The sequence below is a fragment of the Symphalangus syndactylus genome, chromosome 4, assembly GCF_028878055.3.
Source record: "Symphalangus syndactylus isolate Jambi chromosome 4, NHGRI_mSymSyn1-v2.1_pri, whole genome shotgun sequence".
NCBI classification, from domain to species: domain Eukaryota; kingdom Metazoa; phylum Chordata; class Mammalia; order Primates; family Hylobatidae; genus Symphalangus; species Symphalangus syndactylus.
Window position 1 is genome coordinate 90,341,913 of NC_072426.2, and position 27,163 is coordinate 90,369,075.

At 35.7% G+C, this 27,163-nt stretch overlaps 1 long non-coding RNA gene across 1 annotated transcript; it reads right to left on the reverse strand.

Moving 5' to 3' along the window:
- Positions 1–392: 392 nt before the first annotated feature.
- LOC134736486 (uncharacterized) lies at positions 393–26,370 on the reverse strand. The gene is made up of 3 exons (XR_010120533.1): positions 26,320–26,370; positions 22,378–22,554; positions 393–485 (listed from the first exon to the last, which is right to left on the reverse strand). It is a non-coding gene; the product is annotated as an uncharacterized lncRNA (long non-coding RNA).
- Between the last annotated feature and the right edge of the window lie 793 nt (positions 26,371–27,163).

The following is a 27,163-nucleotide window of genomic DNA, read 5'->3' on the forward strand; positions in this document are numbered from 1 at the left end:
TTACAGATAACTCATGAAATAACTGCCTTAGTGGTTATTAGAAGGATGCTAGTGACATTTTACTGAATTCCAAAGACAGGAACAGCTTTATAAGACACAGCAGTTGGGAAGTTGCCTTATTTCTGTCTCCCATTCAGGGTCCTCACTGACTCATCTTTGCTTTTCTCTGAGCACCTGTTGTGATTTCCTTTTCCTGCTCCTGCTTGCTTTCTGTCTCCCAGACATATCAACTTTATAGTGAATTCTAATTTGTTCTTTTACTTCTCAGTTAAAATTCTGTATGAGGAATATGATTGGTGAAATAATAGCTATCATTTGACCAGAGAGTATTCTGCAGTCCATGTTCAGCATAAAGCTTACCTGAATTTATAATTTTGCTCAAGTGAACTTGGTCTCTAAGAAGGTAGAGTCACATGAAAGTGAACACAAGGTTGAGGCTTGCTACAAGGGTGATTCAGCAGAGCAGATAAGATGAATAAATTGTCCTGAGTAAATAAGACACAATAAAGCTTAGGAAAGTATAATAAAAACTTTAAAATCATATAAAATTGATTTTTTTTACTTCTAACTCACCCTAGAATTGTGAGTGTTGCAAAAGGTCCATCTCATCTTTAACTTCTGTAAGAGCTAAGATGAGCTCTGAGAATCATTATTCTATCCATGAAACATTATATTTATTCTTACATAAATTTAAAGAACTATTTTTTATTACATTAGGGAAATAGCCTTCTGTCATTCCCTTGGGCTTCTGTTGTAGGAGCACAGGGTTCTAGGTGCTTCGACTGGTTGATAATCGTCCTTGAGTAGTAACATGGGTCAATCCATCTGACACTTATGCCCATCTCTTCTCCATCTGAATTATGCATGACTCAAGAAAAAATCCTTAGCAACCTATCAAATCAATGGTTTTCTAATAAAAAGTTCTTCAAACTGTGAAAAATAATTCTCTACTGTGATATGCTGGCTTTGTCTTTCATTAAAAAATATCACCAGACATGAGTAGGTTTTATAAATAAGGATAAAATTTCAATCCATAAAAAGGTTTAGTAAATGGCATAGTTTGGGTAATAGAATTTTCAGGAAAATTGGATTTAACAAGAAAAGCATGTTTTTCCCTTGTTAAAATGTTTTTCAAGCAGGAATAAAGGCTCCAATTCCCAGGCATTTGGCTACCCTAACAAACATTCAGTCTTGTCTAAATTAAGGCTCATAGACCTAATCATTCTTTTCTCCCTTCTAATAGCCATACTGGCCAATAGCAGCAAAGTTTGAGATGGAGTTTTTTTGGAAATAAAGAAGTAACCAGTTCATCACTTCTTCATTCTTTCATTCCCACCACTGCCTCACCCTACTTACCTAAGTTATTTGAGAGTTTTTAATCTCTGAGCCTTTTGACCCCCTCTGGATTTTACATTCTGGTTTTCACAAAAGTTTATGGTTTGGGTTCAGGCTAGAAACTCTAACACTATTCCATGAAATATACCCTTTGCATTGCCAAGGATTAACATTTTTTCAAGTATTTGGGTGATTCACCATAGTTAATTGGCTTACGTTCATTTACTTATTTATCTTTAAAATTGCTCTATAATTAGGTAGGCTGAGAGGGAGAAGATTTTTCATTTGGGGGCCGGCTGGGAGTCCAAAGTCCTAGCTGGAAAAAAATACAGAAAAATCGTCAACCTGAAAAGTGATTATGATGGAAATGATGGAAATTAAGGAGCTGTAGACAAAAATAAACAAGTGTTCAAAATACTATCTTTGTTCCTTTGTCAAATATCATTTGACTGTATTTGTGAGAGTCTATTTCTGTGCTCTCTATTCTGTTCCCTTGTTTTGTCTGTTCTTTTGCTATACTTCACTGTCTTCATTACTGTGGCTTCTTTTTTTATAAAAAATTATTTTCATAGGTTTTTTGGGGGACAGGTGGTACTTTGAACAAATGATGCCAGAACCATGGGACTTTGCATGCAAAAATAATGAATCTAGACACAGATCTTACACCCTTCACAAAAATTAACTTCAGTGGACCACAGACCTAAATGTGTAAAATGCAAAATGTTAAAACTCTTAGAAGATAACATAGGAGAAAATTTAGGTGACCCTGGGTTTGGGGATGACTTTTTGTACACAATGCCCCAAAGCAGGATCTATGAAAAAAAAATTAAGTTGGACTTCATTAAAATTAAAACTTCTATCCTGCAAAGGGTAGTTAAGAGAATGAAAAGACAAACCACCAACTGGGAAAAAATATTTATAAAACACTTATCTGATAAATGACTCATATCCAAAATATACTAAGAACTCTTAAAATTCAAAAATAAAGAAACAACCCAATTTTAAAATGAGCAAAAGATCTGAACAGATATCTCAGCCCCTCCAAAAAAAAATAATAGCTAGATAGATAGCAAGTAAGCATATGAAAAGATGATCAACATGGTATGTCATTAACGAATTGCAAATTGAAACAATTAAAACAAAAATACTATGGCGCACCTATTAGAATGGATAAAATCCAAAACACTAACACCACCAAATGCTGGCAAGGATGTTGAACAACAGGAACTCTGATTCATCGCTGGTGGGAATGCATCATGATACAGCCACTTTGGAAGACAATTAAGAGTTTCTTACAGAACTAAACATGCTCTTACCATATGAACCACAATCACACTCCTTAGTATTTACACAAATGAGTTGAAAACATATTTACACAAAAACCTGTGCATAAATATTTAGAACAGCTTTATTCATAATTGTCAAAACTGGGAAGAAAACATGTTCTTTAGTAGGTGAATGGATAAATAAATAGTGATACATCCAGAGAATGGACTATTACTCAGCACTAAAAAGCAATGATCTATCAAGCCATAGAAAGACAGAGAGGAAGCTTAAATGCATATTATTAAGTCAAAAAAGCCAACCTCTGCAGGCCACATGCTGTATTACTCCAAACATGACATCCTGGAAAAGGCAAAACTATGCAGCATAAGAAATTTTTAGGGCAGTGAAAAATTCTGTATGATTCTGTAATGGTGGATATACGTCATTATGCATTTGCAAAACCCATAAAACATACGACCCAAGGAGTGAACCCTAACGTAAATAATGGATTTTGGTGAATGATAATGTACCAATATTGGCTTATTAATTCTAACATGTACCACACTAATGAAAGGTGTTCATGACAGAGAAATCTATGAGGGGGAGGGGCATGTGGAAACTGTACTTTCAGCTCAATTTTTTATAAACCTAAAACTTGTCAAAAAAGGTATATTAATATTTTTTAATATCTTAACAGAGGATCAGAGTATGGGCAAACGAAGCCTGGGCAAAACATTGCAGAAAAAGAACAAAGTACAATAAAAAAATGATTTTTTTTAAAAGAAGAAACAAGTGATTAGGAAAGTCTTGTTCTATTATGACTTAAACATGTTTATACACTGAAGAAGGCACAAGCAGAGAAGTTGCTAAGAGAGAAGATTGGAATGTAGTAAGATTTCCAAGGAGGATGTGAACTAAGGAAAGATGAAGGGGTTCACCTTGGACAAAAGGAGAGACAGCTAATTTCCTGAAACTACAGGGTGAACGGAGAGAAGATTGGTAGTATAAAGTGTGGAAGTGTGTAGGTGCAGGAAATCAGAGATGTTCAACTGGATGGACCCACTTTTCTCAGAGGAAAATCGGGGCAAAGTAAGAATCATGGAAGACAAAATGTTTTTATGCCCATCCTGCCTGGAGCTGCTCAGTTTTCAATGGTCAGGTGAAAAAGAAGGACAAGAAAATGATTGTACTCAAAAAATATTTGTTGTGTAATAAATTCTTATTTAGGACACTGTTTGAAGCAATTTACAAATAGTATCTTATCTTATTTAATACTTATAACTACTCTAGGTTGTAAGGTACCGTTGTTAACTCCACTTTATAGGTGAAAAAGCTAAGGCACAAAGAGAATAAGTAACTCGCTCAAAGTCACACAGCCAGTAGATGTAGAGCCAGAATTCCAACCCAAGCAGACTGATTTTATAGTTCCATTAAGTTGTGTAGTAGTAAAGTAAAAATAATGCTGCAATATGTTATCTGAGGTTTTACTAGGACAAGGTACAAGGTTTGGACCTTTATGTGAGTTGTATCTTAAAACTCTTTTTTCCGTTCTTTACATAAGTCAGCCCCTTTTTAGTTGACATTACATGGAACAGAAAGAATCAAAATATGCCAGACACTCCCAGAGTTGTCATTCAAAACACTTAGTAATGTATTCACTTCTTGAATGTCTTAATCTGCTACTGCATTTTAATAAATAAATTCATCTTTCTTTATCCAAAGCTATAAATCAGCTTTTTAAAATTTCGCTTGCCCTCCTACACTCTTTCCATCTACCTCCAAATATTATGATTTTACAGAGCCATCAATTTCAAGAGTGTGCTGATGGGCTTCTGCAGCTGGAAACCTGGAAAAACCAGTTCCTTTCCTTTGCTAAAAGAACAGAGTAACTTGACACATTTTCTCCTCCCTGAAATGAAATCCCAGAAATTGGAGAAGGCTCTGGTGGCAATTGTATCTTGGATGGGTTTTAAAGGGCCTTTTGCCCAAGTTCTTTCCTGATCCCCATCTGGTTCACAGCCAGGCTGAGCCTGAATCCCTGGCTGGACATTGCTGGCCCTCAGGCTCCGTAACACACTGCTGGGCAGTAGTATCAGCTGCAGTCTTTGTTTGGGAAGCATGAAAGAGAAAACAGGACTGACTGGCATTTAGGGAACTAATTTTCTCCAGCCTAATTGTGCTTGTTAATTAAAATTGCTCAAACTGTCACTATGGGCAATTCCAGGAAGGTCCTGGTTGCCAAGGAGGAAGAAATATTGCAGCATGATTGACTGATATGCTGAGACATATTTGACAGGAACAATCTTCTGAAGTGGTTGTGGTTAAAAAAAAAAAAAAGATTTTGGATTATGTTTTGTAATTAGCAAGAGCCAAATTACTTTGAGCCCTTTGTCTCTCTTTTGCCAAGCAGCTTATATAAATATTCTGAGTTGTACAAGTGATGAAAGATGGCACACACAGTTTGGAATTGTCATTCTATTTCTGTTGAAACCATTCAGTTGTTACCTGCTATGGTGTAAAATATGGACTGGGAATCCGATACGCGTGGGTTAAAAAGTCTGTCTATGAAGATTCCTAGACACATGGCTTAGAACAACCTATTTAGACTTTTCAAAATTTTGCACTTGAAATGCTAAAAATTGGGGGCATAATATTACATATCTCAGAATTTCTAGGACTCAATAGGATAAGGTATATGATAAGCTTGTTTTGTAGTAAATATTTGATAATTGTTGCTTCTTTTTATCCTTTTTTAGACTGGGTTATATTTTAGAGAAAGAAAAAGCATTTAAAGTCAAGACTGATAAATTAGAAAAATGTTCTTTTCACTTCAAAAACAAATAGTAGCTATAGTAGGAGTAAGCACATACAATTTGACACATTCACATGACAGAATATTTTGAAACCATTAAAAAGTACATTTTAATAAATATTTAATAAAAAAATGCTTATGTGAAAGTGTAAAAAATTTAAACTATCAAATTGTATGTTTTTATTTTTAAAAGAACATCAAAAAAGTCTATAATTACTATAAACAAGGTTAATACTACTTAATCCTTGCTGATAGGTTTGTAGAAAATGTTTATTTTCTTCACATATTCTCTTGTGTTTTAAATCAAAATATATAATTTTTAAAAAAAGGGAAGTAAAAAACAAAAATGAGTCAACAATGAAAATGCAACCAAACACCAGTGCAATAACTTTGAGAAAGAACTTGTCCAAAGCTATTTAAGCAATGACAGTGCTATTTAAGCAAAATAACTGCCATGAAAGAGTAGGTCATTTACACACAGCAGTTCTGATAGTTTTGATATAAAAATCCATCTTGTTATTTTATAATGGCCATTTACAAAACTCTAAGCAAGGTGCAAAAAGGGGGAGAGTGTGTTCTGGAAAGGAGGACACATACATTTTCATTGGAAACTTCCTCCAGCTCTGCACTGTGCTGGGTAATTGACTTACTTTTCTACTTTATCCTTCCAATTCTTGAGAAGAATCTATTGTCATACCAGTTTTAAAAGATGAGGAAACTCAGATTCAGCAATGTTCTGTAACTTGCCTAACTAGCTAGGATGAGGAAGAGTGGGGATGGAAAGGCCTCTCTAAGACTGTCCAAACCATTACCACACCATTGCCAGTAGGTGCTCCAGCTGCATTAGCCAATGCAGTAGCCATTGATCACATATAGTTATTTAAATTTAAATTAATTTGAAACAAAATTAAAAATGTGTTTCTCAGGCGTATGGCTAGTGACTGCATTATTCACTACAAAAATATTGAACGTGTGCATCATCTCAGAAGAGCCCTTTGTTCAGTACCGAAAGCTGAGAGCTTCATAGACCAAAGAGATAATGAAGGGTTGATGATGATGTTCAGAGAAAGCTCTGTGATTGAGGAAGCAAGAATCAGCCAGGGTCTAGGTGAGTAAGCTTTATTTTTTAATATTCCTGCCTCTTCTTTCAGATTCCTTCTCTAATCCTCATTCCTCACCAAGTACTCCAAGTCCTGATATTCACCACTGCCTTCTTTCCATGATTGCCTGCCCTGAGTTCTGCATTAGAGGCCCATACCCTGCTCCATTAATCTCAATTTTCCCTTCCAGAGAATCACAGGTTATTACAGATCTTGCCATAGAGTTCCACTGATAAAGCTGAGTGAAGATCATCTTCAAAGTTAATGAAAACCAGATAATGGATAGAATTGTCTCAGTTATCAAACTTTGCCACCTGTATGTGTCCTTAAACATTAATTCTTGCCCCTAATTTTCTGTTAGGAGTACTTGTAGTATGCAAAAGGAATAAACATTTAAAGATTTCTCTTTGAACCACGGTAAAGACTAAATCCTCTGTGTTTGTTCACAGATCACTGTTCTTCCCACCCTCCATTTCAAGGACTGCATTTCCCAGGCTTTCAACACTGGGCTTCCAGCTGGGGTTTACCAATGGGAGATACCTTTAAGACTAAAGAGTAGTGGAGGGGTACTTATCTCTTCCTCTTTCTGCCTGTTGAGTCATTTCTGGTAGCAGCTGTGTGGTTCCAGCTCTTGCTAAAGAGGGCTTTTGCTGTGGTTTCTAATTTTATCACCTGATCTGAGCTCCGGGACTCTTGTAATATCACCTTTTCCATTTGCTTCTGCAGCCTACAAGGCAGAGAAGCTGCCTGCTATTGCTAAGCTCTAGGGTCCCCTCTGTCTGCTATTTGGTTCAGAGCCCTTCATCTCCAGTGAAATAAATTCCCTGTATTACTTTCTGCCCCATTTGGATTATTTAGAGTGGTTTCTGTTGTCTTGAATGGATGTCATTGAAGTATTTCATGGTCTGTTTCCTGCTGCCCTCCCTGGCTTCATGTGCCACCTTTTCTCTACAAATTTCTGAGCTATAATCATATTACTCTTTGCTATAGTTCCTAAATTTGTTCTCCTTCCCTTTATCTGGATAACTCTTACTGATCCACAAGAGCTTAACTTTTCCTCCAAAACAGCCATTCAACTCTCCTGGACTATCCTAGGTGCCTTGCAATTTTTCCCATGGAAGCCTCTCCTACCACCTGCCATATTTTAACATAGCTGCTGAATAAGAAAAGCAGCTCCATGAGGGTGTGTGCCGTAACTCCTTTTCATCACTGTTCTCACAGCTTCTGGGGCAATGCCTGATACAGAAAGGATAGTCAAAAATATTTGAATGAATAAATAAGTGGAAAATATCAAGTGAATTTCAATGTAAACTGCTATGGTCTGTCTGAATGTTTATATCTCTCCAAAACCCAAATGTTGCAAATTAATCACCAAGGTGATGGTCATAAGAAGTGGGAGTCTTTGGGATTTGATTAGGTCATAAGGGTGGAGTTCTCATTAATGGAATTTATGCCCTAATAAAAGAGATTCAGAGAGCTGCCACGCCTTTACTACATGTGTGGACAAAGCTAGAAGATACCACCTAGAACCAGAAAGAGATCCACAACAGACACTGAATCTGCTGGCCCCTTGATCTTGGACTTCCCAGCCTCCAGAACTGTGAGAAGTAAATTTCTGTTCTTAATATGCTACTCAGTTTACGGTATTTTGCTGTGGGACTAATGCAGAAACCAATCCATGTTGGAGGCTATAATTTTTCTGCAAAAACGAAGGTTTTGTTTTAAACTTCTAAAATTATTCTTTGTATGGTGGATTAAAATTTGTAAATTTCATTTCATGGTATCCTACAGAGTACCGTGATCTATGTGTTCTGGCCCCCATGGATGCCTTAGGACTACTGCTGTCATTCATTTTTTATTTCCTCATTCCCTGTCTTGGGCTTTGTTTTACTGATCCTTACTTTGGTGACCCCCCTTTTTTTTCCCCTTTTTCTCCCACTGGAAAGTATGCAGAGCAAATGGTAATCCATTTCTAATGGACCTTACATTAATGAACTGTTGAGCAGATGTGTAAAAGAACAAGGAACTTTTGGAGGCCATTCCTAATTCAAAAGTACCTGAGAAAGTAATGAGACTTGCAGGAACCAAAACACCAGCACTATTGAGAGTATATTTTGGGATAAAGAAAGCCTCTTGATCTCCTTTATCATATCACATAGATTGCTCTTTCTGAACTGCTCCAGTGCTTAGGGGTGTGTGTCTGTGTGCATGTGACAGACAGAGCTAGAGACCAAAACAAAGGCAGAAAGACTGAGGGAGAGAAAGGGTTGTTATTATTATTATTATTTTACTGAATTTTATTCTTTAGATTTAGTATGCTCCTCTCTTGTGAAAAGAGATGGAGATAGTATAGTATAGGCTAAGACTCTGAATTTTGGAAATAGGCAAAATGTTTTTGAATTTTATCTCCCTGCTAAACAATTAAGTGAACTGGTCAAAGTTACTTAACTGTGAGGCATTATTTATTCATATGTAAAATGGGAAGTGTAATAACTAACAGGGTTGTTATTAAACCATACAAAAGTTGTAGGCTGGGCACAGAGGCTGTAATCCCAGCACTTTGGGAGGCTGAGGAAGGCAGATTACCTGAGGTCAGGAGTTCAAGACCAGCCTGCCCAACACGCTGAAACCCCCCTCTCTACTGAAAATACAAAAATTAGCCAGGCATGGTGGTGGGCACCTGTAATCCCAGCTACTTGCTAGACTGAGGCAAGAGAATCACTTGAACCAGGGAGGCAAAGGTTGTGGTGAGCTGAGACCGCACCATTGCACTCCAGCCTGGGCAACAAGAGCAAAACTCTGCTCAAAAAATAAAAGGTTGTGATAAGTGATATCACACTTTAAAATGCCCTACAACATTAGTATGAGTAAAAGATGCTCATTTAGAAAATAGTCCCATTTAAAGACTCAAGATGAGTAGCATGGAGAAAAGGTTGAATAGCCATTTCATTTATTGGCTGCCAAGGAATGAATGAAATTGGAAAAGCACCCAGCAAAGGACTTTCCACCTATGAGTTTTCAGACCATAATAACTTGATACTACTGAAATTTGTCTCAGGTGACAAATGTGCAAGTAAGTTTACAGCATCTTTCATAGATATTGAAGAAGGATTGGGCTTGGTCTGTATGGCTTTAAGAGGTAGTACTGGATCTGGGATATTTGGTGCAAGTGCAGATTCCAGAGGAACATGAGTAGAAGCTGGCAAAAGCGTAACAGGGATGTTTTCTGTATGCTTAGAGCCCCTGTAAAGTTTAAGCTCTCAGGAGCACTTCTATCCCTGGGTTTCTGTCAGTCTGTGCCCTGCCCACAGCAGCCACATGCTATGCTCTGATGTATGGATGGTATAGGATCCCCATGTTTTGGTTCAGAAAATCAGAGGTGGCTTGTCTGGGACAGAATGAGCCACTCATAACACTTCTAGGCACCAGAATCTAAATTAATTATTTTATATTAATTTTCTGAGTGAAAGCTTACTGTTATAAGGCATAGTTTTGCTTCTTGATTCAAACTAAATTTTCTCCACTGAAAATTTGCTAGTGGAAGAACCATTTCATATTACATGCATACTGCCATTTTTCTAAAGCAGTGATAAGAAGTTGGAGATAAGAGTTATCCCTTTATGAAAAGACATGCTGCCTTTTTTTTTTTCAGCTATGGCAGTAGTTCATATTTTGATGTCTGATTCGCTGCCTAGCATCATACCCCTGAGTCTCTTTAGTTTTGGGATGTTCAGCCTCAATCTCCTTTCTTTTTTTTTTTTGTTTGAATTCTGGTGATATTTTATTTAGAAAAAGATAATCACTGATTTTAAGATCTTAATTTTTCTTTCTTCTAAATGCTACACTAATTAGACATAAGATAGTATTAGATAATAAAAGTATTTACACATAATTTTTTTCTTCTGAAGATTAATTATTTCTTTCTGAGGCAGGGCTGTTTGGCTGATAAAGTATCCCATAGAGTTTATATTCATCTGCTATGGAGACGGAGCCTAATAAAGCCTTGTTCTTCTTGTACAGAGAGCAAGAAGAGGCAGGAACATAAACCTCTCCCCCACCAATGTGCTCACAAAGTTTGAAGTCTCCATCTAACCAACTTACAAGGCAGCTAAATAAGATCAAAAGAGGAACTTAATTGAACCTTTTTAAGAATAATCACTTCCACTATGGCTAGATGGTATATGCATTGGCATCTCACAGTCCAGGCATGCCATTCAGGGCCGGAGGAAGACCCCAGCCTTTCTAAAAGGAAATCTATCTATTAAAATTGGCCACACAATTGTTACAGATGGTAACAGAAATGATCTTAATGGTGCATTAAGTCTCAAATTATTTAAGGTTACTTATCAGAGCTCAGTTGTATGACTTTCACAGTGCAAGTTTCAGATTTCACACTCTCTGGGCTGGAGTGCCTTTCAGAATTCAAATTTTCTTACAGAAAATGCAAAAATCAAAGCAGATTCGTACATGGCAATTTACCAGCTAACCCTTTTCAGATTTCCAATTTGCTTTCTGCTCAATTCTCTGACAAACAAGGCCACTTGGAATGGAATCTGTAGTGATAACATCATTATTGTCATCATCATCACCACCACTGAATATTTTTATTATTGTCATCATCATCATCACCACCACTGAATATTTTTATTATTGTCATCATTACTATTGTTATTTAGCCCAGGAATTAGCACTGCAAAAGGTTCATTCTAAAATGATAATAAGTCCACGAGGCAGGTGGAAATGACAGGATTCTGAAATGCACAGTTTGAAGCACTGTATTATAGGTTAAGTCTTAGCAATCTGCAGCTTAACCATAAGGCTATACCTAGGAACTTAAGCTATCTGAAGGCAGAGTACAGTTTGCAGTGGGCATATAGAGGCCTGCATTCTTACTCCTGCTCAATAATAAAATGTGTGCATGCTCTACAAATCCTGATTTCCTCCTTTTATAGGCAGATGAATGTTGTGGTTAAAGACACAGGCCCTAGACTCAGATTCAGAAGTTTGTGTCTTGCTCCACCATTGACTTAAATTTTCTAATGTTCACTTTTCTTATCTGTCAAATGTAAATAATAAATAACATTGTTGGGAAGCTTGAAGGAGGCAAAATATGCAAAAGTACTTGACATATTTCAGAGTAAATCCTTAATATATGTTAGTTCTTGGCTTTATTAAACTCATTGAGTGTGAGTGAGTGATATTGAACATTCTGTGAAGATTGGATGTATATTCTTATTGAATGTACTTAATGTGTATGTATCTCATAGATAGGATTTAACTTGTAATCAGATAAATTAAGATATAATATTCTCTTGATATTTAAAGCTGAGATCCTTAAAAATATATCAGCTGTAAATATCATGAGGGCAAACAGAAAACATACCAGGATTCTTGTCCATTAGTTTTCTTAAGATTTTGTGTGTGAGAAAACTGGAGTGAGTAGATTTTGAGAACTATAGCAGCCTGATATATTGAAGAGTCAGTCTGGTTCGGTGGTTTGAGGTAGGTCATACATTTATATTCTGTTCTGTTATTTACTAGCTCCATGACCCTGGGCAAATCATTTGGACTTTCTGAGCCCGTGCATTCTCATGAAAAAAAAAAAAAAATACCTGCTTCATAGGAACTGGGATGACAAATAAATTAGGTATTTGAATCCTGAGCCCCTGATGCAATGCTACACATCTTGTAGATGTACAAAAATATTCATGAACGAAGTCAAGGTTATTAGGAAGTGGGATATGGGAAATAACCTTTAAAAAACATCCTTAAGACAAATGGGGTTTAGAATCAGAGTGTGGGAAGGTAATAAGACAGATGCAAAAAACAAAGCTGTGCTGTCATTTGTGATTTTCTACTCAGTTCTTAATGCCACTAAATTGCCTTTCTCAACAACAGCAATAACAACTAAACAATTGCATCTTTGGTTTACATAATATATTTTGTTTTAATCTTTCATTTTTATTTGTTTAAGTAAGCCTGGTCATTAAAGTTTTTTAAATCTAAAAACATTGCATTATTTTAATCCTCTGACCCTTTAAAAAAATTAAAAACAAGCAAGTTTGAGACATTCCTTTAACTCCAAATATTACTTAGAGTGATTTCTTGAGATCAGGTGAGATGGTTGCAGAGAGACAAATACTTAATATAGGACAGAAAAATTAGAATGTGTGTGGAATATTATCAAGAGGAGAATTCTGGAGTTGAGAACTCTAGCTGTGTCTCAATTGAATCATAAGCAAAAATACCTACTGACCAATAGGAATTCAAACTCTCACCCACCATGAAATTCTAGGGTGCAGAACTGGGAATTGTCTATCACAGACATCATTTAAAATATGTTTGCTGAACCATGAATATACCTCAAACCATGCCAGAAGTTCAGCACAGTCCCATGAATTTGTTTCCTCTAGAAGCCGGAAAGTTAAGATGCCCAACCCAGTTCACCCATAGAAATCGTAGAAACTGGTGCTGAGATAGCTAAGGGGAAGGATGTGGGGAATCAGCCCTTGATCTGTCCCCTGAGCAAGACCTTATAATTTGCCCAATATTTCAGAGGGTAATTCTTTTAAATATACTTTATTTTTTAGAGTAGTTTTAGGTCCAAAGCAAAACTGAGTGGAAGGTACAGAGATTTTTCATATATTCCCAGTGCCACACACACACAGCCTCCTCCATCATCAACATTCCCCAGAAGAGTGGTTCGTTTGTGATAATTGATGAGGCTACATTGATACATCATTAGAGCATGATGTGTTGATACTGGAAACTCATGGGACACCAGACCTAAGTTATTATATTGCTGTGTGAACTTGGGGAATCTATTTATCTTCTCTGAATGCTACTCTTCATCTGGAAAATGTAGCTAAATATTATTTATACACAGCATTGTTATTAAGTGGACTTGAATTATAAGCAATAAAGGAGATAGGTATTTGTTATTTTTAAACAGCCCTATCAGTAGAGTGGGTGTATGTAAAAGAGGGAATGGTGGTGGGTGTTTGCTGGTTTTGTGTTGTTTTGTTGGTTGCTGTGGATCCCGTGAGTGTAGGTGTTGGGTACTATGTAAGATCAGCGCTCTTGCAGTGTGGGGACATATGTGAGTGAAAAGCTATCTGGTCTGGCTTCCCAGGAGCCCTAGTGTGTGATAGAGTTGAGGAGGAGCTTAGAGGAGGAATGGCCCACGATGCAAGCACCCATGATGATTAATTTTATGAGTCAATTAAGCACTCTGTGATAATTAATTTTATGTGTCAATGTCTAGCCAGATTTGACTAAACATTATTTCTGGCTGTCTTTTAGGGTGTTCTTAGTAAGCTTAGCATTGGAATTGGTGGCCTGAGTGAAGCAGAGGGCACTCCCCGGTGTGGGTGGACATCATCCAGTTTGGTCAGGTCACAAATAGAACACAAAGGCTGAAGAAGGGAGAATTTACTCTTTTCCTCTGCCTGATTGAAGCAGGCTGTCAGTCTTCTCCTGCCCTTGGATTAGAACTCATACCATAGGCTGTCGAGTTCTCAGGTATTTGGACTTAGACTGGAACTATAGCAACTACTCTCCTGAGTCTCCAGCTTGCCACCTGCAGATTATGGGACCTGTCAGTTTCCACAACTATGTGAGCCAATTTATTTACACACACACACACACACACACACCCTTGCTGTCAATATTACTAGTACCACTGACGCTTCTTTTAAAAATCAGGTAAATTCTTGAAGACTATATACCATAGTCTTTATACTAGAGATTATACACCATATTTTTTACACTATAGTGTCTAGAATACACAATAGTGTAAAGCATAATACATTCTTATATAACTTCAAGTGTCTCCCTATGATAAGTAAGATGCTGCCATTTTACTGAAATATTCTGTACATTCATAATTCTTCATGCACATGTTTCTTCCACTCTGTATCTGCTCTGTATCCTGAATAAGTTAGGGATAATGTCTCTGAAATTTCCTCTGACTTAACACTTACCACGATGTCATTTCCTTTTTTCTTCATGTATATATACATGTTTTTGAATTCAATCTTGATTTTACCTCTTTTAGGCCTGCTTCTTCTATTACTCTGATGTGTGTCTGAAATATGAGAACAGAAATCTTGTTTGTCTCCTCCCCTCTATCTCCGTGGCCTCAGCGACCATATGGGATATAAGGAAGGCCCACAGGGAGTGTGTGTCAACTTGCTTTCCATAATGGGTGTATTACGGTTCTCCAGAGGAACAGGACCAATTAAAAATATATTTAACATATAATTATATATATATCACTATATGTTATATATATATCATATATACTACTTACTATATTATATATAATGATTATATATTATTTATAGGTAAGAGGAGACTTATTACATTAATTGTCTCACATGATTATAGACTGAGAAGTCCCACAGTCTGCCATCTGCAAGCTGCAGACCCAGAAAAGCCAGTGATGTGATTCAGTCTGAGTCTCAAGGCTTAAGAACCAAAGGAGACAATCTGAGGGTAAGATGAGATAATATGAGATGTTCCAGCTCAAGCAGAGAGGCAGAGAAAAAGGGGCGAACTCCTCCTTCCTCCACCTTTTGTTCTATGTAGGCCTTCAATGAATTGGATGATGCCATTCCACGCTGGGGAGGGCAATCTGCTTTCCTGGGTCTACCAATTCAAATGCTCATTCTCTTTGGGAAACACCATCACAGATACACTGAGAAAGGATATTTAATGGGGGCTCCCTGTGATACCCATGTAAATCTATAAATTTAACTATTGCTGCTGTAGCCACTGCTTCTGAAGGTGAGGCATGGTTAAAGGCATCAGCCTCAGTCCATAGAGGAAGGGTTATTCAGAACCATAAAGCACCAAGGGTCCATAATGACACCTCGGGTAACACTTATTTCCATTCCACAGCTGAAGGAGGATGTGAAGCAGGACTAATTTTTATTTACATTGCCTGTTTTGGGAGTGCTTTTTTTGATGGGGCCACTGACAAGTACAATCCAGTGGCTAAAGCTGCCTCCATCCCAAGCCAGCCTTAAGAACTGCCACTGTTTACATCCTGCAGAGGCAATTGTGAGCAGCAAACAAATAAGCAAGATTTGATTGGAGGGCAACACAGAGAGTTACTGTGGACTGAAGCATTATTATACTAAAATTTAAGAAACAAATGGTATTTTCGAAAATGTTAAATAAATTTCTAATTATAAAATGTTAAACTACATATATATATTAAAATTACTTAGGCACTAAAATTAATTGTTCCAAGAAATATTTCACTCATTCAACATTTATTAACTTCCAATGTGCTAGGTTTTGGTGGTTTCACAATGGGCAAAAAAAGGCAAGACTATGCAATATTGTGAAAAAAAATCATTATACAATAGTAAGTGGTTTATTAGCATACTTAAAATTGGCAGGTAGCACAGATAAAATCAACAAAAAAGTTTTTAATATTATATCTATGACAGTCTTTGGAAGGGTGTAGTGGAACAGAAAGTGTGACCTTAATACACCAGATATTGTGAGAATTCCTCAAGAAACAGTAGGCAGATAAGATTCTATTGAAGAAAAAAATAGCCTGTAACAGACTCAAGGAAGAATTAGCTCAAAAGAATACAAAGGCAGTCAAGACTTTTCAAGTGAAGAAATGGAAGGATCACAGGGGCCAGAAAGAAATCATGAACTACTCAGGGTTGGGTGGTTACAATATCACATCTGCTTGTTGAGGCTACTTGATCTCTTGCCTTTCATGCCTTTTGTGCAAAGCTCAGGGTATCAGAAGCATCTGTACCAGACAATCAGAGAAAAGAGAAAATGAAGATGTGAGGCCTGAAAGACAGTGCAGTGCCCTGGAAGGCTGGAAATTCCAGGTGGTATGGTCATCACTATCTACTGAAAATGAGTATTTCTGTGCATTGCTGATTATTGCCTTCTACTGCTTCTCCATGGTTGGTGGCATAAAGGAGGGTGGCAATATTAAATTATAGCATTCACACACGTGCTTACAGGGATCTAGAAACACAGATGACAACCCATACAAAAGACTAGAAAACACCTGAGAAAAACTTATAGAATTAAAAAGAGGCATCATCAATCCTAACAAGCAGATTTAATACAATAATAAAGAGGCTTTCAATAACAGATCTTTAAGAAATGATACTGTGTCATAAAATATATCTATCTTATCATTAACCAAAGTCACTTAAAAATACTAATTGTATAGATTAAAAAATTAATAATAGAATATACAGCAAAAACACCACTGAAGAGCAAATTGGAGAATCTGGAAACCTTAAATTAAAAAAATGGAAAAACATGGTGCTGTACATCCATTTATTAGAAGTTCCAGAAGGAAAGACTAGGGACACAGGAAGGAAATAAATAATCAGTAAAATATTTCATAGATCCCTCCCCTGCCCAAAAAAGATCTTTAAATTGACAGCCCTCACTGAATGATAAGCAGGGTAAAGAAAAATGTAACCTCACATTGGGAAATTTAAACAATTGTAGAATAAGCCTGAAGGAACTTTCTAGACAACAAAAATTAAAAATTAAATTAAATTAAAAAACACATAAACCTCAAAGCAACACAAAATAGTTTTACATACCACAATACTGATGCACAAAGCAAATGAAATAATAGTTTCATATTGCTGTTCTGACAGGTTTACAGGTGTGGTAGTTTTACCAGGGCCAGGAAAGCTGTGAAAAACAGCAGATGTTTTTGAAGGTTGACTTCCTTTGGAGCAGAGTCAGCAATATGCTATGTTTCTGGGTATGAAACAGTGGTGATCTCAATGGCAAAAGAATAGGTGAGGCCACCATTGCAACCTAAAGTTGCAATATTAGTTGAGTTAAGCAAGATTGACAGACAAACCATAAATTTGACAAGGAAATCAGAGGATTGAGATAGCCATAGTATGCCTTCTCGAGTTCTGACATAGTCCTGGCAGACTAGAAGGCAGTATTCACTTGCAAGACTGTTTATATGCACAGGATAGAATGAGGAGAGCCCTCTCTGTTTATACTCCCTTGGATAAATATGAGGTCTTCCATACATGCAGAGGAGACACAAGGAGGCCAAGGGGAAAACAAACAAAACAAAACAAAACTGAGGTATATTTGTAAACTTTTAAAACTTTGAATATATTGCATAACATACATTCATTGAAAACAAATGCGGAAAGACTTATCAGCTCAAGGTTTCAGGGCAAAACACCTGGCCAGCCAGTGGCTCTTTAGTAAAATATGCTGACTTAGGTGTTAGCTTTAGGAAGCTATGCTTAAAAATAAAAACAGAAACAAATTAGAATGAGCAGATATCTCAGGAGCTGTACACTGTGGAAGTAACAGACAGGAGAATGAGACCAGGCAGGTCACAGAAAAAGAAACAAACAAAAAGAACAGAACAGAACAGAACAGTAAAAAAAAACCTTTTGGAAAACCAGAATCAATGATTTCTTTAATATATTATCTAACAAGATGCCTGGTTTTCCACAAAATAATGTATGAGACATGTCAAGTAACAAGAAAGTAACAAGTGTAACTGATACATAGAAAAAATTCAATCAATAAAAAGTATCTCCGATGGAGAGCAGATACCGTGCCTAGCAGATACAAATGGTTACTACATAAGTTTCAAAGACTTAAGAAAATCATGACTAAAGAATTTTTAAAAACATATGACAATAATGAGTGGGAGAATATCAATAAAGAGTTAGAGATTTTAGAAAAACAATTCAGTGGAAATTTTGGAGTTAAAATATATTATAACTTAAATTTTTAAAGTGTATTAGAGAAAATTTATCATGAGAAAAATATAGTGCAGAAACAGTGAACTTAAAAATAGATCAATAGAAATTATATAGTCTGAAGAAGAGTGAGTAAAGAATATGAGGAAAAAAGGATTGAACCTCAGAGACCTGTGAAACAGCATCAAATTTATTAGCATATGTGCAAGGAGAGTCCCAGAAAAAGAAAAGTAGGAATGAGACAGAAAAATTACTTGAAAATAAAATGGCTTTAAACTTCCCAAATTAGTTGCAAAATATTTATTTTTTGCACTCAAGAATTTCAAGGAAATGCAAGTTGGATAAATTAAGAGATACATACTTAGACATTATATTCAAACTATTGACAGACAAAGACAAAGATAAAATATTAAATGAAGCAATAGAAGGAAAACAAAAGGCTCATCACACACAGACAACAACAATGTGATTAACAGCTGACTTCCCATCAGTGACAATGGAGGGCAGAAAACAATGGATGACATATCCAAAGTGCCAAAAGAAAAAAATTCAACCAAGATACACGTGTACACATCCATAAAAACTACCATTCAAAAGTGAAGGTGAAACAGACATTTTCTGAAAAACAAAAACTGATAGCATGTATTCCTAGTAGACCTTCCTTAGGAGAAATAATAGTCTTTTAGGCTAAAGTCAAAGGAGATATTATCTCCAATTCACATGAATAAATAGAGATCACTAAAAAACACAATTATATAGGCAAATAGAAAAGCCTGTGTAAATATATATTTTTCCCTTTTTCTTAACTGATTTAATAGATGATCACATGTAACAATAAGTATGAAATTGTATAAAGATTTCATATGCTATAAAATATAAGTCATATGCATGTATATATAGCATAAAGAAAGGATAAGAAATTGAGTTATGTTGAGGCAAATATTTTGTATTTTAATAAAATTAAATACTAATCTGAAATTAATTGTGATAAGAGACAGTGTATATTGTAATTCCTAGAGCAATACTAAGAAAATAACTTAAAAATATGCAAAACTTTTTAACAACCTGATACTTTTGAAAGCAATAAATACATTAATTAAAGTATGCAATAAAATAAAACAACAAACAAATTAAAATGGTATAACATAAAATATCTATTTAACATAAGACAAAGTAGCAAATGAGGACCAAAAGTATAAAAAGAAATGACAAATCCTTTGGCTAGATTCACCAAAAAATAAACTAAGAAAACACATGTTTTAAAAATCATTCATAAAATAGAGGACATCACTACAAATCCTATAAAAATTAGAAGTATTATTAATGGACACTATTAAATTTATGCCAACAAATTAGGCATCTTAGTTGAAATAGACAAATTCTTAGAAATATAGAAATTATCAAAAATGACTCAAGATAAAATACACAATCTGAACAGATATATACATATAATGTGCAAAGAATTTGAATTAATAATTACAAATCTTCCCACACACAAAATTCCATGTTTGATATGTTCACTGGAAAAATCTATGAAATAGAGAAGAAATAATAGTACTCCTTCACAAACTCATCCACAAGAAGTGTAAGTTGAAAAAAAGGAAAAAACAGAAGGAAAGGGAATCTGCCCAACTCATTCTAAGGGGACAGTATTTGTGTTATATACCAGAGTAAAATACATTGTAACAAAGAAAAACTATAGACCAATACCCTTCAGGAATATAAATACAAAAATTTTCAACAAAGTATTAGCAACCAAATCCAGCTATAGATAAATGGGATTATACACCATAAACAAATGAGGTTTATCCCAGGAATAGAAGCTTGATTTAATATAAAAAATAGCAATTAACATAATTTACAATATTAATAAGCTAAAAGGCAATATTACATAATTATCTCAGCAGATTAAAAAACGAGACAAAGCCAAAATAATAAAATTTTTCAATAAATAATGATAGAATAGAATGGTACTCTTATAAAGTCATCTATGAAAAATCTACATCTAACTTAGTGAAAGACTGCATTTCCTCTAAGGTTGGAAAAAAGGCAAGGATGTGCTTTCTTTCCATTTTGATTCAGCCTCATAGTAGAGGTTGTAGCCTATGCAATAAAGAGAAGAAATGGAACTCAGGATGAAAGGTAAGAAGTAGAACAGACTTTATTCATAGATAGCATGATCTTGTATGTAGAAAATCCTGAGGAATTCTTAATGCACTTACTAGAACTAATAAATATATTCAGCAAAGTTGCAGGGTCAAAATACAAAATTCAGTAGTTTATTTCTACATGCAATGAATAGTCAAAGATGAAATTATAAAAACAATTTCAAATATAACAGCATCAATAAGATAAAAATATTTTAAAAATTTAAATTCAATGCAATCGGTATAAAATTCACTTCAGGCTTTTTAAAATCTTTTTATTTCTATTTTTTTTCGCAGAAATTAACAAGGAGATGTTAAAATATATGTGAGTATGCAAAGGACCTAGAACAGCCAAACAGGTTTGAAAAAGATAAACCAAGTCATAGAACTTACACTTTTTTATTTCAAAGGGTTTGGCCCATAATCCCAAAAGACACAATCCCTAATGCCATAATTCCAAAAGATTAAAATCTCTAGAGTTTAAAATTCTGAAAACCATAATCCTGAAAGACCAAAATCCTGAAAATGTAATTCTAAAAATGTTTTAAAGATATTTACTTACATTTTTAAAGGGGTATTTATTTGAGAAACATAAAAAAAAAATCATAGAACATAGGCCACTTTACATGATAAAATAGGCAGTAATTACATATTTTATAAACATAACCGCTCAGTTATACTAATTACAATTAAATGTATATAACAGTTATGGGCAAATAAACTGTACTCATGAAGAAACAGGTCAAAAAGCAAAATGTATAAATGAATATCACTATGGTTGGTAATTGTGTGCACCCGGCTTTATAACTGCAGTTATTTGAAATACTGTGGACAACCTAAGTCTTTTTTTGTTTTTTGTTTTGTTTTGTTTTTGAGACAGAGTCTTGCTCTGTCTCCCAGGCAGAAGGGCAGTGGTGCAATCTTGGCTCACTGCAACCTCTGCCCCGCACCGGGTTCAAGCAATTGTCTTGCCTTAGCCTCCCGAGTAGTTGGGATTACAGGCACGCACCACCACGCCCAGCTAATTTTTCTATTTTTAGTAGAGATACGGTTTTGCCACGTTGGCCAGGCTGGTTTCTAACTGCTGACCTCAAGTGATCCGCCTGCTTGGTCTCCCAAAGTGCTGGGATTACAGGCGTGAGCTGCTGCACCTGGCCGACAACCTAAGTCTTTTGATGAGATGGATCAAAAACACAATGGGTCACCACTATGTATGCAGTCACCCAAAGAGCTGAAATCTCAAGAAATTTTGTCATTAACAAACGTTATGCAGATGTATAAAAAGGACATCCCTTTATTTAGTGAGGAAGTATCCACATTTTTACATGAATACACAATGCTTACACACAATGTCCATGTTGTGGTAATGCACTTTCGTTGAGTCAAATTTGTAAAAAGTGCACAAAATGAATTAGAGTGCTCTAAAAGTCTTTCCACATTTTATATCTTCAGTATTGAAAATTATGTGAAGATAAAATGCATAGCATAGCAAATTGGTGCTATGGATGAAGGGGCAGATGTTGTACATGATTGAACAATTTGGCAGGGAAAATTTCTTGTATTTTTTGCATGTGTTTTCACTTCTATGATCTTTGAAACACTCATTGCATTTGTATTTGGGGAGTCATTGTGATGTACAAATTGTGTAAGCATATGCCATCCTTTTAAAAGTTTGATTATTGCTGGGCCGTTGCAAGTAAGCAATTTTCTGCTTTTGTAGAACCAATAATAATTAGCTTTTAAACTTTTGTCTTTCACCATTAAGTAGCCTTGTACCCTTAACTTATCAAAGCCATTTTGTGAGGGAAGAATTTCACAGATCTCGTCCACTGTGTTGTAAGGAATACAGTAAGAGGAAATGATATTCAGCTTCCCCAGTACCAAACCTGTGTTAGTCAGGATTCTTCAGAGATACAGAGCCAATAGGTCATGGAGATAGATATATCAGAGGAGGTTTATTAGGGGAATTGGCTTACACAGTTATGGAGGCTGAGATGTCCCACAGCAGGCTGTCGGCAAGCTGGAGACCTTGAGATGCCAGTTGAGTGGCTCAGTCCAAGTCCGAAGGCCTCAGAACCAGGAAAGCTGATGACGTAACTCTTAAGTTTGCACACCAAATCCTCAGGACCTGGGGGGTGGCTGGGGTGGAAGTCCTGGAATCCAAACGCCAGCAAGCCTAGAGTTATGATGCCCAAGGCAGCAGAAGAAAAGTCTGTCCCAGCTCTCAGAGAGAGATCAAATTGGCTTATGTATTTGTTCTCTCCAGGACCCTGGCCCATTAGATGGAGCCTTCCAACACTGAGGGCAGATCTTCCCCACCTAGTCCTCTCAGACTTATACACTAGTCTTCTCTGAAAACACCATCACAGACACACCTTAAATGATGCTTTACTGGGTTTCTAGGTATCCCTTAATCCAGTTGACACCTAAAATTAAGTCAACAAATCTATCCTTTGACAACCTGTCACCCATTAACATCTTCTTAAGTTATACTTAATTTCCAATAAATACAATAACAAGGTGATAGTTCCACTTAACATGATGCAACTATACTGTGCACAACTAAAAATGTACTAAAACCTTCCCCAGAATTTGGCTTTAAGAATTTCAACATTTGGGATTTTAATCTTTCAGAATTATCATTTTTAGGAATTTAGATGTTAGGAATTTTTAGACTTTAAGGAGTTTGATTTTTAGAGATCGCAGTATTTGAGACTATGGTGTTTGGGATTGTATCTTATGAGATTATGATCTGCACCAGCTTTCAAAATGTGCTATAAGGCTAGAGTAATAAAGACGCTGTGGCATGGCAGAAGATACAGACATATGATCAATGGAATGGTATTAAAAGTTCAAAACTAAGCCCTAACATTTATGGTCAATTGATTTTTTTAAAAAATTTGCTAACACAATTCAAAGGGGAAAGGACATTCTTTTCATCAAATGGATATTCTCAAGAAAATAAAGCTGTTTTAAAGACTTTAGAAATTGAACAAGATGTATAAATACAAAGCTAACTAAAAACAGAAAAAGAACAAATAGAGATATTTCCAAAACTAACTACAGGTAGATAAAAGAACCAAGAGAGACATTTTGTGGTGACAAAATATACAATCTATCAAGGCTACCTTATAACCATAATATCATAATGATAAAATACATACTACAGAATCTGTTAGAAATGTAAAAGTAAGCTTACAAGTCAATAATCAGAGTAAGTTTTTAATGCACTTCTCTCAAAATTAATAGGTTATATAGATAAAAATAAGGCAGAATATTGAGGACTTGAATAATGTTGTTAAGATTTATCTAATAGATAAAATAGTATTTTTACAGGTAAGACATAGAGAATAAATTTTTTCCAAACATTTCAGAAATTCACTAATATTCAGCATATTTTAGGCCACAGAGGAAGTCTCACAATTTTTAAAAATTATGTTTATATATGGCTGCAAAATATTATATATAGCTGCATTTATTGCATAAAGTGAACAAGATTAAGAATTATAAAAGTATTATACTCAGGGCCGGGTGCTGTGGCTCATGCCTGTAATCCCAGCACTTTGGGAAGCCAAGGCGGGTGGATAACCTGAGGACAGGAGCTTGAGATCAGCCTGATCAATATGGTGAAAGCCTGTCTCTACTAAAAATACAAAAATTAGCTGGGCATCGTGGCAGGCGCCTTGTAGTCCCAGCTACCCAGGAGGCTGAGACAGGACAATTGCTTGAAGCGGGGAGGTGGAGGTTGTAGTGAGCTGAGATCGTGCCACTGCACTCCAGCCTGGGTGACAGAGTGAGACTCGGTCTCCAAAAAATAAAAATAGAAAAGTATCATACTCAGATCTATACACTTCAGTATTAAACAACCAACCACAGACCATCTGTGCCCGGTGCTTCTAACTAATTATTTTTCACAAATATATATAAGAGATGAAGAGCTGAATGACATGTTTGGCATCACTTTCTCAAAGAACCTCACCAAAATAACAGTAAGGTGAGTTTTAATTTTATCATTTGAGAAATAAAGCCACAGGACAAAGATAAGTAGAAAGAAGACATGGGGATGGAGGAGGAAATTGAAAAACACACTGCTTACACGTAATATGTGGAAAGCCATAATAGAATGTCTTCCTTACTGTAGTAATTATAACTAACCAGATGACATACAAAATGACAATTATTTTATGTCCATGAGAAAGCAGAGATCACAAAGTAACCTAATGAAAAAAAAATTCAGAAATTACCAGCCTTTTCTTGCCAGGTTGGGATTCTAATTTCATCTTTGGCAGAGTAACATGAGAAGGTGGAAGCCACCACAGACACAGGTGAATGCGGCTGTAATTGAATTTTTAATAAAAATTTAAAGGCTTACTGTGGTCTGGACTGATTGTTAGCTTGGAGGGCCCCAGACACAAAGGAACCTATAACTACCTATTATCTCTTTTCCACGGACTTTATTAAGTGCTCTCTTGACAGAGTAAAGGTAGGGACCCCTATCTGAGATACAGGTATGCCGGGTCTGCTATTGTCTAAGGTCAGAGGAGAACTAGATAAACCCACTTGAGCTCTGCACTTATATAGTTTAGGAGACAGATAGAGTCTGTCATAGGCAGCTTCTAGGATGTTCTTAGTGATCCCTGCCTCATGATATTCATGCCTTTGAGTGATCTTCTCCCCTTGAGTTTGGGCTGGGCATATTAACTAGATTGTAATGAATGGAAGGTGGCAAAAGTGACATTACTTCTGAGGTTACATATGAAAGTCTGTCTTCCTTCTTTGCCATGGCTCTCTCTCACTCTCTCTAGGTTGCTAATGAGACTGCACTGTAGAGAGACCCATGTAAATGAAATTGGAAGTTCTTTTGAGAGATTAGAAGTCTCTTTCCTCAGTCATATCCTGAGATGTCTCCCAACTCAGCCATATCTTGATTGCAGTCCTGTGAGAGGCTCTAAAGCCAGACTCTAGCTAAGTGGCTCCTAGACTTCTGACTCAGAGAAATTCTCAGAAAATGAATCTTTGATTTTTTAAGCCATTAAGTTTTGGAGAGTGTTGTGCAGCAATAGCTAAGCAATACATAGACCTTTGCTGGAGGGAAGACATCAGAGAGAAATCTATTTATCTGCCTAAATATGGGGAAGAGATAGAGAACCAGTACTCTGGGTCTTATGCGAAAACCAAAAATAAAGAGAAAGCCTTGAAAGTAGCCAGGGAAAGCAAAACATATTAAATAGAGAAAACAATAGTAAGAATGATGGCTGACTTCTCATCAGAAAACAGCAATGGAGACTATAAGACAACGGAATAACATATTTAAAGCCCATTTTTTTTTTAAAGAAAAAAAGAAAAGTCAAACTAGAATCCTATATCCTGCAAGTCAACACATAGAAAATGAGATGACAATGTGAGAGAAAAGATAAATTACAGAACCCATCTAGGAGGTCCAGTAACCTAGTATTTAACCCTAGAAATGAATTCCTGAGAGAAGAAAGAAAAGGGAGGAAAGGAAATTATTGATGAAATAATGGAAAATATTTTCCCAGAAATTAAAAAGAAGTGTTTAAGAAGTGAACAGGCTCTATCCACCTAATATATTGAGTGAAAAGAGACCTACAAGAAAACATCTTATGTGATTATGGGGGCAGAATATATATATATGCATATATACATATGTATATATACATAATATATATATATATATACATACATATGTATATATATAATGCACACACACACACACACACAGAGAATCAAGAATCAGAGGTTCGATAGTCATTATATACCTCAATCACAGCCCTGGAAACTAGAAAACAATGTAGAAATTTCTTCAAAATTATTTCTAACTGAGAATCTATTCCCAATCAAATTAATTGTGGGAGTTAATTAAGAAATTATCAAAAGTGAATATTTTAAAACTTTACCTATAACATGCTCTTTCTCAGGAAACCACTATAGGATATGTCCCACCAAATCGGTGGAGTAAATCAAGGAGAACAATAAGGAATCCAAGAAATAGAGGATCCAAAGCAACAGAAGCAAATGGAATCCTCAGGATGATGGTAAGATTCTAAAAGGACAGGTACCCAGCAGGCCAGGAATCCCTTCTATCCAGCCTGAGGCATCTAAGAAAAGCTATAAGGGTCTCATCAAGCAGGTAACAGTGGCAGCTTACCTAATGTGTCTCAACTTCTTGTAATGAGAATTTCACCACTGAAAAAGTTTGGTTGTGAAGTAATGAGCTCACAGAAAATAAGCTATAAGAAAATAGTATGTTGTCCAGGCAACAATATAATCAATTGTGGCTAATATTTATGGACATACTGAAGTAGGCATGACTACCAATCTAGCCAAAATTAAAGTATATTGGGAAAAGTGTGGGGGTGTTAGGATGGGTGGGAGTGGTGCTGCAAAGAATCAGTAAAAAATAGCTAAGAATCCATATTATATTTGGAGAAGTCAATATATAATTTTTAAGACTAGAGGTTTTTAACAATCTAAGTATATTCTTTAGATACATTAAGTCAAATAACAGAAGATGTGGCTCACTGACTTTAAATTAGTTACTTAAAAGGAATGAGAAATATGGTGAGATTTCTATAATGAACTTTGTAAAACTATTTGATCTTTTAAATTATGGAACATAAGACTAGAAATATATGAGATCAAAAAGAACAAAGAATAAAAAACCAATATTAAAAATTCTTTAGAGTTAAATGACAATTACAGTACCACATACGTTTTTAGTAAAAGTACACACACATATGC